Source organism: Hypanus sabinus, chromosome 23 (genome assembly GCF_030144855.1).
Source record: "Hypanus sabinus isolate sHypSab1 chromosome 23, sHypSab1.hap1, whole genome shotgun sequence".
Taxonomy (NCBI): domain Eukaryota; kingdom Metazoa; phylum Chordata; class Chondrichthyes; order Myliobatiformes; family Dasyatidae; genus Hypanus; species Hypanus sabinus.
In genome coordinates, this window is record NC_082728.1 from 22,436,335 (window position 1) to 22,450,692 (window position 14,358).

A 14,358-nucleotide genomic window follows, 5' to 3' on the forward strand; every position below is an offset into this window, starting at 1 on the left:
TTTAAAGCATGTATATTAATTCTAAAAGCATTTTAAAGTTTATGTAATTTATTTTAGTGAAATTTGGGACACATTTTACACTGTGTGAACTGTCAAGTGTTTGTCAATTTAACAACCAGTAGTATGGTATTATTTTCAAACATTTCTGATGAAAGGTCATAGAGTAATCCAGCACAGAAAACTGCTCTTCGCCCAATTTGTCCATGACAACCAAGGTCCCAACCTAAGCTAGTGTTATCCAAACGTCATATCTGCAGTGGGCTCATACTGGTTTAAGCCTTTCCTACAGAAAAGGCCTAAAGGGATATGAGCCCAATATCTTTCAAATGTTGCTATTGTAGCTGCCTCAATGACTTTCTCGGACAGCATATTCCATTGTCAAGAAGTTGCCCTCAGAAACCTCTTAAATCTTTTCCCTTTCAATGTAAATCTAAATCCTCTTGTTTTAAATTCTTTTTCCCTGGAAAAAGATTGTGCATTAACCCTAAAGCAGAAAGAATCTGCAGATGCTGGAAATCCGAGCTACACACAAAAAATGCTGGAGGTAATCCAGCCTTTTGTGTGTGTTGCGTGCATTAGCCCAATGTATGGCTCTTATTATCTTACACACCTCTATAAGATCATCTCTCAGTCGCCTGTGCTCCAAGAAATGAAGTCCTAGCTTGTCTAAGCTGTCCCTATAACTCAGGTACTTAAGTCCATAAGTCCATAAGACATAGGAGCAGATTTAGGCCATTTGACCCATTGAGTCTGGTCTTGCCATTCGATCATGACTCATTTATTTTCCCCCTCACCCTCATTTTCCTGCCTTTCATGCCCTGATTAATTAAGTGCTATCAACCTCTGCTTCTAATACATACAATGATTTGGCCTTCGCAGCCAACTATGGCAATGAATACCATAGATTCACCACCCTCTTGCTAAAGAAATTCCTCCTCATAGCTGTTTTAAAGGGACGTCCTTCTGTGCCCTCTGGTCCTAGACACTACCATTATTGGAACATCCTCTTCATATCCACTCTATCTAGGCCTTTCAATATTTGGTAGGTTTTAATGAGATCTCCCTGCCCACCACAGCATTCCTCTAAACTCCAGTGAGGACGACCCGAGAGCTATCAAATGTTCCTTATACATTCATTCCCAGGGTCAGTCTCAGGATCCTTTCCAATGCCCACAATAAAATCCAGACACTGGAAATCAGAAATAAAAGCAGAAAATTCTGGAGATACTCAGCAAAGTCAGATGGCATTTTAGATGAGGGGTCCAAAGCAGCTCACAATGCTCCGAATGTGCTCAGACTAATGCTTTATAAAACCTCAGCATTATGTCCTTCATATTTAATCTTTTCTCTCCCTACTGCTTTTTCATTTGCCTTCTGATGGGTCTTAAAAGCTTCCAATTAGCTTTTGCTATCCTTAAATGCAAAGGGTGTCTCTTTTGCATTTAAGCTCTCTTGTCAACAGTTGTACTGTTGTCAGCCACAGTTACCTATTTCTCCCTTTAGAGCACTTCTTCGTTCAGTTCTTCCAAATTAGTCCCAGAAATTACAGCCATTGCTGCTCTAATCCTTCCAATCCACTTTGGACAGATGCTCTCTCATGCCTTTTATAGTTACCTTTGCTCAACTTTAAAACCTATATATCCAATTTTTAACTTCTTCCTCTCTATCATGAACTCTACCACATTATGGTCACTGTCTTCTAATAGTTCTTTTACCTTAAGCTCCCCAATCAAATCTGTTTTATTACACAACACCCAATCCAAAATCACCTTTTTCCTAGTGGTCTGAACCACAGTTGCTCTAACAAGTCCTGGTAATCTTCTTGTAAATCTTCTTTGCGCTCTTTACTGCTCAATTATCTTTATCAATCTGAATGGTTAGCCTGGCTTCTCTCTCCACAGATGCCACCTGACCTGTTGAGTATCTCCAGCACTTTCTGCTTTTATTTCTGATTTGTAGCATCTGTACTTTATTACCTTCCCATATTTCTACAAGTATGTTGTGTAGCCAGAAGGCATGGCTCTTTTCAGCTCCATACGTCGCTAGACTACAGCCCCAAGAATTTAGTATAAAACAGATGAATTATAATCTGTAGAGCTATGAGAGGTCAAATAAATTTATTGAAGGCTGAGGCTGTGCTCCAGGTGGATTGATTGCAACAATGTGTGCTCTGCCCAGGGACTTCCCAGGCTTAGTAACAGGCCTACGTGAATTCCTGTCATACAGTCTCAGTTTCTTGATGTCAGCCTTATTTGGCCTCCTTGATCCACATCAGGAAACTTGTTTGCATAAAGCACTTTGCCCTAACCCAAACCTACTGCTGATGAAACCTTCACTTATATTCTTGTCATTGCAATTTCTGTCACAGAAAAAGCAGTATCCATCATCAAGGACCACCTCTCCCCTACGCCATAGGCATGCTCTCTTCTCGCCGGTCCCTCACCACCAGGTTCAGAAACACGATTATTACGCTTCAGCCATCCAACAGGCTCCTGAACCAGCATACTGATACTGGATACTGATGCACCATCAATAACTCTCGGAGACGGGAGGTGAACGACAGGCTATTATTAGCAGCAAAAGGGAGCACGGCATCTCGGAGACTGAGGGAGGAGCAGTGCCTCCAATCGTCTGTGGGAGGAACCACAGGAGCAGTCAGCAGAGGGGCGTGACCAGACTGGTATACATAGTTTATCACAGATACTTCACTCAACTCAACACTGAACTGATTCCACAAACTATGGACTTACTTTGAAAGATTCTATACTGATGTTTTTGGCATTTATCTGATACCTGCACAGTTCGTCTTCTTTTTCACATTGGTTGTTTGTCAGTCTTTGTGTGTGTAATTTTCCATGAATTATATTGTGAATGCCTGTAAGAAAATAAATCTGAAGGAAGAAGGTACAGGAGCCTCAGGACTTGCACTACCAGGTTCAGGAATAGTTACTACTCCTCAACCATCGGGCTCTTGAAGAAAAGGGGATAACTTCACTCAATTTACTTGCCTGTTCATAGAAATGTTCTCACAACCAATAGACTCACTTTCAAGAGCTCTTCATCGCACGTTCTTGATATTTGTTGCTATTTATTTATATCCTCATTTCCAAAGTTTGTTGTCTTCTGAACATCCTAGTTGGTTGGTCTTTCATTGATTCTGTTATAGTTGCTCTTCTATAGATTTGTTGAATATGCTTACGGGAAAATGAATGTCAGGGTTGTACATGGTGACATATGTGTACTTTCATAATAAATCTGCTTTGAACTTCTACCCTTATATGATGATGTACAGTATATGTACTTTGGTGATAAATTTACTTGGAAGTTTGAACTATATTCCAGCTAATAGTCTTGAAGATCCCAGCTACTTTGCATTCATTGTTACCCTTCCTTCTGCACAGAACCTTGATTTCCTTCCTGCTCTCTTCTCCTAAAAGGATAAAGCCAGTCCTTCATTCAACTCTTCCATTATTCTATGGAGATACTACCTTCAACGGCTTCATTCTTTGCCTGTGAAGGATTCCAACAAGCCTACTTCCCCTCTCTCCCTATTCCTCTGGACACTTTAACTACATGGTGCACACTTTAAAAATTTTGCAAGGTAGAGTCTTTTTCACATGGGATATGCAAATACAAATAACTAGTAAAAAAATTAGAAGTTTCAATTGGCACCATGACATTCAGCAGCCTTTCTGCACCTTGAGAAAGGAATCACATTAATGGATTTGACCATAAGACATAGGAGCAGTATCAGGCCATTCAATCTATCAAGTCTGCTCTGCCATTTCATCAGAATTGGATTTAATATCACCAGCATATGTTGTGAAATGTGTTAACTTTATGGCAGCAGTACAATAAAATGCATGATAAAAAATAGAGAAAAAACTGAGTAATGTTAAGTATATGTTCATTAAAAAGTTAAAATAAGTAGTGCAAAATAACAAATTAAAAAGTAGTGAGGTAGTGTTCATGGGTCCAATGTCCATTTAGAAATTGGATGGCAGAGGGTTAAAAACTGTTCCTGAATTGCTGAGTGTGTGTCCTCAGGCTCCTGTATCTCCTACCTGATGGTAACAGTGTGGAGAGGGCATGGCCTGTGTGGTGGGGAATCCTTAATGATAGGTATCGCCTTCCGGGGGCACCACTCCTTCTAGATGTTTTGGATACTATGGTGCAGGTACCCATGATGGAGCTGACTAATTTTACAATTTTCTGCAACGTAATTTGATCTTGAGCAGTAGCCCCCCTGCCCCCCCAATACCAGACAGTGATGCAGCCAGTCAGAATGCTCTCCACAGTACATTAATAGAAGTTTTTGAGGGTTTTAGGTGACAAAGTAAATCTCCTCATGACTAATGAAATATAGTCGCTGTCTTGCCTTCTTTATAGCTGCTTCAATATGTTGTGTCCAGGTTAGTGTGATCCATTTTCCTCTCAGCCCCAATCGCCTGCCTTCTCCCCATATCCCTTCATGCCCTGTCTAATCGAAATCTATTAACCTCTGCCTTAACTATATTCAATGACTTGCCCTCCACAGCCACCTGTGGCACTACCATCCCGCTAAAGAAATTCCTCCTCATCTCTGCTCAAAATGGACATCTCTGTATTCTGAGGCTGTGTCCTCTGGTCTTAGACTCACCCACCATAGGAAACATCCTCTCCACATCCACTCTATCAAGGCCCTTCAAAATATAATAGATTTCAATGAAATTCCGTCCCCCCACTGCCCTATACTTCTAAAGTCCAGGGAGTACAGGTCCAGAGCCATCAAATGCTCCTCATATGATAAGCCTTTCATTTCTGGAATAATTTTTCTGAACCTCCTTTGAATCCTCTCCAACGTCAGTGCATCCTTTCTTAGATAAGGGAACCAAAGCTGCTCACGATACTCCAAGTTCGGTCTGAACACTGCCTTATAAAGTCTCAACATTACATCCTTGCTTTTATATTCTAGTCCTCTCAAAATGAATGCCAACATTGCATTTGCCTTCTTCACCACTGACTCTACCTGCAAGTTAACCTTTAAGGAATTCTGCACGAGGACTCCCAAATTCCTTTGCACCTTGGATTTTTGAATTTTTTACCCATTTAGTAAATAGCTTATGCTTTTATAACTTCTACCAAACTATATGATATGCATTTCCTGAAACTGTTTTCCCTCTGCCACTTCTTTGTTTATTTTCCTAAGCTGTGTAACTCCTTCTACAGCTTCCCTTCTTCCTCAACACTACCTGCCCCTCCATCTATCTTCATATGGTTCTCAAACTTGGACACAAAGCCATCAATTCCATCATCCAATTCATTGATGTACAACATAAGATGAAGCAGTCCTAAAACAGACCCCTGTGGAACACCACTTGTCACTGACAGCCAATCAGAAAAGGGTCCCTATATTCCCATTCTTTGCCTCCAGCCAATCAGCCAATGCTCTACCTATGCTGGTGTCTTCCCTGTAATACCACGGGCCCTTAGCTAGCTAAGCAGCCTCATGTGCGACACCTTGTCAAATGCCTTCTGAAAATCTAAGTTCACAAATATCCACCAATTTTCCTTTGCCTGTCCTGCTTGTTATTTCCTCAAATAATGCCAACTGATTTGTCAGGCAAGATTTTCCCTTCAGGAAACCAGAATGGCTTTGGCCTATTTTATCCTGTGCCTCCGTTCCCCATAACCTCATCCTTGCAGTAAACTCCAACATCTTCCCAACCACCGAGGTCAGGCTAACTGGCCTGAAATTTCCTTTCTTCTGCCTGCCTTTATTCTACAAGAGTGGAGTCACATTTGCAATTTTCCAGTCCTTCAAAACCATGCCAGAATCAATCGCTTCTTGAAAGATCATTACTAATGTCCCCACAATCTCTTCAGACCCACTTGCAGAATCCTGGAGTGTATTCCATCTGGTCCATTTGACTTATCTACTTACAGCTTCCCAAGCACCTTCTCCCTAGTAATAACAGCTGTACTCACTCTGTCCCCTGACTCTCTCAAACTTCCGGAATACTGCTAGTGTCTTCCATAGTGAAGACTGATGCAAAATACTCATTCAGTTTGTCTGTCATTTCCTTATTCCCTGATATTATCTCTCCAACATCATTTTCCAGCTTCTTTTGCTCTTTATATAGGTGAAAAAAACTTCTGGTATCCTCTTTGATATTATTGGCTAGCTTACCTTCATATTTCAACTTTTCCCTCCTTATGACTTCTTTAGTTGCCTTCTGTTGGTTTTTAAAAGCTTCCCAACCCTTTAACTTCCTACAAATTTTTACTCTATTATATGCCCTCTCTTTTGCTTTTTAAGTTGGCTTTGACTTCCCTTGTCAGCCGTGGTTGCGTCATCCTGTCTTTAGAATTAGGGCTGTTTCTTAAAGTATATATTCATCATGATTAAGTTTTACAGCCTTTCTTTTGTTTTAGTGAAATATTAGTAGGATGAAGAAAGGGAATGGGAGGCCAATAGCACTGGAGTTAATTAGGGAATGTACATTTATTCCTACTGCAAAATTGATCTATTAATCATTGTGCGATAGAGTTGATTTGGCACAGCGCTGTTCCCACATTGCTATGCTGCTGTTTTCCTCCCATACTATTTGTTTGCTAACCTCATCAAAGCTTCATTGTGAACTTCTGCTAAACATGTTGTTCTATACCTTATTTTCCTTCTCATTCTCCTCCACTTCCCCATTTACCCATTACTGAAACCAGATCCCCTGTTTGTTTTGGACTGTCTTGATGATTCCATCATTGAACAAAGTCCAAGGTACAAAGTTCAACGTAAATTTATTATCAAGGTACATAGAGTATATGTCACTTTCTCGTGGACATACACAGTAAATCCAATAAACACAATAGAATCAGTGAAAGACCACACCCAACAGAACAAACTACCAAAGTGCAAAGGACAAAAGACTATGCAAATACAAAACAGAGGGAAAAAAAAGCAATAAATATCGAGAATATGAGATGAAGAGTCCTTGAAATTGTCCGTCGGTTGTGGGAACAGTTCAGTGTTGGGGTGAGAGAAGTTGAGTGAAGTTATCCCCTCTGTTTCAAGAGCCTGATGTTTGAGGGATAATAACTGTTCCTGAACCTAGTGGGGTGGGTCCTGAGGCTCTGATAACTTCTTCTTGAAGGGAGCATGGCCTGGCTGGTGGGGGTCCTTGATGATGGCTGCTTCTTTCCTCTGACGGTGCTCCATGTAGATGTGCTCAATTTTGGGGAGGGCCTTACCTGTGATGGACTGGGCCTATCCATTTCTTTTTAGGAGGATTTTCTGTTCACAGGCATCAGTATTCCCATACCAGTCCGTGATGCAGCCAGTCAATAAACTCTCAACCACACATCTATTGAAGTTTGTCGAAGTTTTAGATGTTATGCCAAATCCTTGCAAACTTCTAAGGAAGCAGATGAAGTAGAGATGTTGTTGTGCTTTCTTTTGTAATTGCACTTACAGTATGTCCTGGTCCCAGGACAGATTGTTTGAAGAGATAACACCAAGAAATTTAAAGTTGCTGATCCTCTCCCCAATGAGGACTGGCTCACTGTCCTATGGTTTCCTCCTCCTGAAGTCAATAATCAGCTCCTTGGTTCTGCTGACATTAACTGAGAAGTTGTAGTGGCACCGCTCAGCTAGATTTTCAGTCTCCTTCCTATATGCTGATACATCACCACATTTGATTTGGCCAATGACAGTGGTGTCTTCAGCAAACTTGAATATGGACTGAACAGAACCTGTGTGATGCCCCAGTCTAGCTGATCTAATCCCCACCCTTGGCATAAGCAAGAAAAACTAAACCCGGATCAATTTGCTTTACTGCGTATGACCACGCTTGATGATCCACCCACTATGCTCACTGATTCAATAAGTAAATGGGCCCATGAAGACTAATTTAGTAATACTGGGTGCGGACTTTAAAGATTTTGATGAACAGCAATGTCCAAAAGGAATTTCTTTAGCCAGAGAGTGGTGAATCTGTGGAATTCAATGCTACAGGTAGTTGTGGAGGCCAAGTCACCGGGTATATTTAAATCAGAGGTTGATAGGTTCTTGATTAGTCAGGGAATTAAAAATTATAGGACGAGGTTATGGGAGTGAGAGGGATAATAAATCAGCCATGCTGGAATGGACGAGAAGACTCGATGGGCCAAATGTACTGATCCTTCTGTCATGTCTTATGGTCTTAAATGTACGATGTACTTGTCAAAGAAGTCAAAGAAGGATACCAATATTATAAATACCTCTACTTGCAATGTATGGAATTGTTTCATCTGTATCAAACACATTTTCCTATTACAGGGTTTATGATGTGTTCTATTTTTTAACTTTACGAGCAGAAGAAGGTCATTTTTTCCATGTTCTATTGATAAAGAATGCAACAACTGAGAATCACGACCTGTCCTTCTTTACAATAAATGGAGATGTAATTTAGTACATGCAATTTCTCGGATGTGTGGTAGCTTAGCAGTAAAGTGTTATGCACTCAATTAAAACAGTCATTTTTTATTTTGGGCTTTGTCATCGCTCAGATTGATAAATAAAAATGCTAGTGTTGAAAAGCTGAACTAAAGGAAAAGAATGCTGGAATGGTGCAGTGGGCCAGATTTATTCTTGACAGGCAAAATTGCCTCATCTAAAACATTAAATTCTTTTCCCAGATGGTCCTATTGTATTGTTATTGTTACCAGTCACTGATATTCAAACCTGCCAGCTCTGCTTTCAAATCTATACTGCATTTTCCTTCTGCAGAGGGGGAATACGGGATCATGGTAGAACCCCCTAATGAAAACCATTTATCTTACTCCCCCATTTCTAACTGACTCACAGAAAATGTTAAGATTCTGCAGATCCTGATATGCCTTGTCCTTCCGGTTTGCCATTATCTGAAAAATTCTAATTTACTTCAAGTTTTAGGAACATAATCATTGGTATAGATTAGAAGCAGCACTAATCCAAACCTCAAGGCCTTTTTCATGATAAAACGTTATTGTTTTTTAAATTTTTAATTAATTTCCTATCGACATTCAAATTTATCCTGAATTCATTTTCTGGCACAGTTGTATGATCTGTTATTGCATTAAGTTAACCCTTGGGGCTGGCTGCTATTGAAAAACCTACCCAACAACTTGACTCCAGGTGGCTCTGGACTTAAACTTTGTTCACCAGGAATCAAGTCAGGCATAATAAACATTTGTCCAGTCTGTATAAAGCAAAATGAACTCAATGTGTGTACAACAGACTAACGAGAAAGAAGCCTAAAATACACTCAGTTAAGTTCCTTCTGTCTCTAATAAAGTGACCACTGAATGTATTATGCTTGTGGTCTTTCGCTGTTGTAGCCACTTCAAGGCTCGACATGTGTGATCATTGATGCCTTTCTGCCCACGACTATTGTGGTAATCTGAGTTACTGTCACCTTCCTGTTAGTTTGAACCAGCCTGGCCATTCTCCTCTGACCTTTCTCATCAACAAGGTGCTCTCGTCCACAGAACTGCTGCTCCCTGGGTGAATCCCCTGTAAACTTTAAAGACTTCATGAAAAATCTCAGGTATCAGAGATTTCTCAGATACTCAAACCACCCCATCTGGCACCACAGTTAAAGTCACTTAGATCACATTTGCCCCCATTCTGATGTTTGGTCTCAGCAACTGAACCTCTTGGCCATGTCTGCATGCTTTTATACATTGAGCTGCTGCCATTTGATTGGCTGATTGGATATTTGCATTAACGAGAAGATGTACAGGAGTACCTATTCTCTGGATGCTTTCAAGGAAGAGTTAGATAGAGCCCTTAAAGATAGTGGAATCAAGGGATATGGGGAGAAGGCAGGAATGGGGTACTGATTGTGGATGATCAACCATGATCACATTGAATGGTGGTGCTGGCTCGAGGGGCCGGATGGCCTACTCCTGCACCTATTGTCTATTGTCTATTAAAGTGACCACTGACTGTATGTCTTAACAGCACAAACATCCTTCAACGTCATCACCCTGGCCAAAGCATTTTGCTTTTAATCTGCATTGACCACTTAACTGTGCCACTATAGGCACAAGGCTCTATAAAAATAGCCTCATTTGTAAATCAAGGCTCAGCTTCTGCCCCTTTCTCTCCCCTCCTTGTCTCCTTGAGATGACATGGTAGCATAATGCAGCACTTTACAGTGCCAGCTGTAAGATCAGGGTTCAATTCGTGCCACTGTCTGTAAGGGGTTTTTATGTTCTCCCCGTGACCGTGTGGATTTCCTCCCACGTTCCAAAGGCGTAGGGTTAGGATTAGTAAGTTGTGGGCATGCTATGTTGGCATCGGAAGCATGGCAACACTTGCAGGCTGCCCAGCACAAACCTTGCTGATTTGATTTGACGTCAATGGCATAATTCACTGCATGTTTTGATGTACATATGACAAATAAAACTAATCCCCTTAAGTTCTTCAATCTTTTGCTCAGTTACTTGACATCCACATCACTCCTTCAGATCCCTATCACTTAGTTCTTTCCTCTCCTTGACTTACTCTATCTGCCTATCAATCACCTGGGTTCCCATGCCCCGCAGTTCCCATCTACCCACCTCCCTTATTTGGTTCCATGCTCCACCTTCCTTTTGTATCAAATTCCATCATCTGCTCCCACCTTTCACCTCCCAGTGTCTGTCACTACTTCCGCTTCTCTCTCCTAATCTGCCAATCACCCTCTTCACCTGGATCCGTCTATCACTTGTCACTTCTTGCCTACTTTTTAGACTGGCTATCTTCCCCATTCTTTCTGTCCAGGTGTAGGGACTCAATCCAAAACTTCCCTCCACAATTGCTGCCTGACCCACTGAGTTCCTCCAGCAGTTTATTTTTTGGTCTAGATCCAGCATCTGCAATCTTTTGGATCGTCGACATTCTTGCCTTTTAGAGTTTTTTTTTGTTTTCATGATGGAATAGCTTATGTTCATAATGAGATGAGGAATCCTCTTTAAATTTGCAGTGAGGATCTTGAGTCCAGTCAGAAACTTTAATCAGAATGTGAGTATTAAATACTGCGATTTGCTTTCTGTGACACTGCTGGATTGAAATGATTTTCCTGTACTTTGCTCCAAACCAAACTGTAGCCACACAGATCTGCACATTTCTGGCACTTGTGTTCTGTTTAGACAAGATTTACAGAAAAACATAATTCATGTTAATGAGTTGTTTCCCATATCATTTCAACATGGCAGGGCGTAAACCTTTCACAAGAATATGATTTTGCAAATCATCCCCATTAACTGACATCCAGGAATCAAGACAATTATACAGTTCAGAAAGCACTGTTTGTCTTTCAATAGTTTCGTTGCCTTTCCTGACAGCAGCAAACATTCTTCACCTCTGGAAACTTCACCTTAGAGTTAACAATTTCATTACTTCCAATCTTTTCCCCATTGAACTATAGAGGTCCTGCAATTACTTTTGCACAATTAATTGAAGTTATTTTACAATTTCCAAAATGTGGTAAAGTGTCAGAAACAGACTTAAGTAGAACCCTAATATTCAACCATAAGTGCCTCTTTTAATGCAAAGTTTGAGATAAAGGCTGTGATACTCGAATCCTGGATAAACTTCTGATAACTTTGACAGAATTGCTTTTTGTTTCTCCTTTAGTGAAGATCATTCACTAACTATTAGGTTTTGAACTTTAGTAATTGAAAATCAACCTATTTCTACAGTGATATTTACCATGACATGGGTTTGAGTCACAATAAGATTTGTAAATAAAACTGTTATGGAAGGTATTTGTGGGTGACTGTGAGAAGTTTTAATTCCAAATAGGCAACAGCCATACAATCTCACAGTGATGGTGTCATCAAGTTACTGAATTAACATCCAGAAACTGAGATTATTGACCAGGAAAGAAGAATTTAAATCCCATAACTGTGCCTTTTAGATAAATTGGGGTCAAAAGCTTGTCTCTCTGAAGGTGGCCAAGGAATTCCCAGAGTTTTGAAAATCCCCAGCAGTTCTCCATTGTCCTATATGGAAGGAGAATCCAATAACTTGTCCTTTCTGGTTAAACTTTAACTCCGTTCTTTCTCCACAGCTGCTGAACATTTTAGCATATTCCATTCTTATTTCAGGTTTTCAGCATCTGCATGAGTGAGGTGGTTTGAACTTGTTATTAAATATTTTTAGCTCTGACTGATTTATATATAACCATAAAGACCTCCATCTGAAATTGCTGGAGAAACACCTTTATTCCTCTCCCCCCACAATACAGTTCTGCCCCCAACTGATAGGCGTACATGGATAGTTTGGATAACTTCCATAAAAAGGACAATTTAATGGCCCACATGAAATCACAATCTATCAAACTGCGGGAAAGGTCCCAGTATTTACTCCTCTTGGAGGCAGTTATCTGTCTATTGACTCCCTAGCAGTGAGATGAACAGATTTTAGAACTGTTTTTAGAATACTTTGAACAAACACATATTACGATGATGAAATGCTTTGAGAGGTTGATCATGGCTAGAATCGACACCTGTCTCAGGATAGACCAGGACCTTCCGCCATTTGCCTATCGCCACAATAGATCTACAGCAGATGCCATCTCAGTGGATCTCCACGCAGCCTTGGATCACCTAGACAACGCAAATACCTATCAGAATGTTAGTTCTTGAGTATAGTTCAGTGCTTAACACCATCATTCTTACAATCCTGATCAGAAAGCTACAGAACTGGGGACTCTGTACCTCCCTCCGCAACTGGATTCTAGACTTTCTAACCAAAAGACCACAATCTGCGCAGATTGGAAATAACATCTCCACCTCACTGACAATTAACACTGGCTCTCCACAGGGATGCTTAGCCTACCGTTCTACTTTCTCCACACCCATCACTGTGAGGCTAGGCATGGTGCAAACAACATCCATAAATTTGCTGATGATGCACCCTATTGTTGACAGAATTTCAGATGCTAACAAAAGGGTGTACAGGAGTGAGATATTCCAGCTAGTTGAGTTGTGTCGCAACAACAACCTTGCACTCAATACCAAACAGCTGATTGTAGACTTCAGAAAGGGTAAGACGAGGAAACACAAACCAATCCTGGTAGAAGGATTAGAAGTGGAGAGAGTGAGCAATTTCAAGTTCCTGGGTGCCAGTATCCCTGATGGCCTAACCTGGATGTAACCAATTGATGCCACTGTAAAGAAGGCAAGACAGTGGCTATATTTCATTAGGAGATTGAGGAGATTTGCTTTGTCAACTAAAACACTTGAAAACGTCTACAAATGTACCATGGAGAGCATTCTGACCAGCCATCTAGTATGCAGGGGGGGGGGGGGGGAGGGGTGTTGCTGCTACCGTACAGGATCGAAGTAAGTTCCAGAAACTTGTAAGAGTCAGCTACTAGCCTCCTTAGTATCCAAGACGTCTTCAAGGAGCAGTGCCGTAGGAAGGTGGCTTCCATCAGTAAGGATCCCCACCACCCAGGGCATGACCTCTTTTCACTGGAAGGGGGTACAGAAGCTTAGAGGCACACACTCAACAATTCAGGAACATCTTCTTCCCCTTTGCTAAATGAACATTGAACCCATGAACACTACCTCACATTTTTGTTATTTCTCTTATTTTTCACTACTAATTTTAACTTAACTATTTAATAGACATATATTTACTTAATGTAACAGTTTTATCCTCTATATTTATTTATCATTGTAGTGCTGCCATAAAGTTAATAATTTTCATGACATATGCCGGTGATATTAACTAATTCTGATATTAAATGGAATTGTGCACAGTTGGAGATTAATGGGTAGGTGGGGTTCTTAATTCTCTGCCTTTCCCCATCCTGCTCTGTTGAATTTGATTTATAGAACTAGGCTGTAGAATTTAAACCAACATCAGCCGCAATCAAGACTTTAACCAAGTGGATATGCTTAAAAATGGCCTGCTAATTATTAATTTTAGCAGGGAAAGCTACATAAGCATATCTTTGGTTCAATTTAATTATAGCCTTTTGAGTTTTGCCCCTGAGCTGCAAACTAGACAAAATAGTCATCTGGTGGATGTTCATCACGTTCAACTCATATAAATATAACAATATTTTTTAAAAATGAACTGTGAAACTTCTTTTTCTGAACCCATTACAAATAATCTTTCTAGATGTTTAAATTTCTCCCTTTTTGACCGCATCATACAGACTCTGGATATTTCTTAGATGTTTAAATTTCTCTCTTTTTGAGCACGTCCAAAGACACTGGACACTCCCTTACTCTGCGAGGTGGCAGCAGCCTCGGAGACACAATATTTCAATTTTTACGTATGTATCTGGTATGATGAGAACTTGACAACTGTTTGGGAGTTGAAATGATTTATTCTGTTTGTAAATTCATCTAGGCGTCATT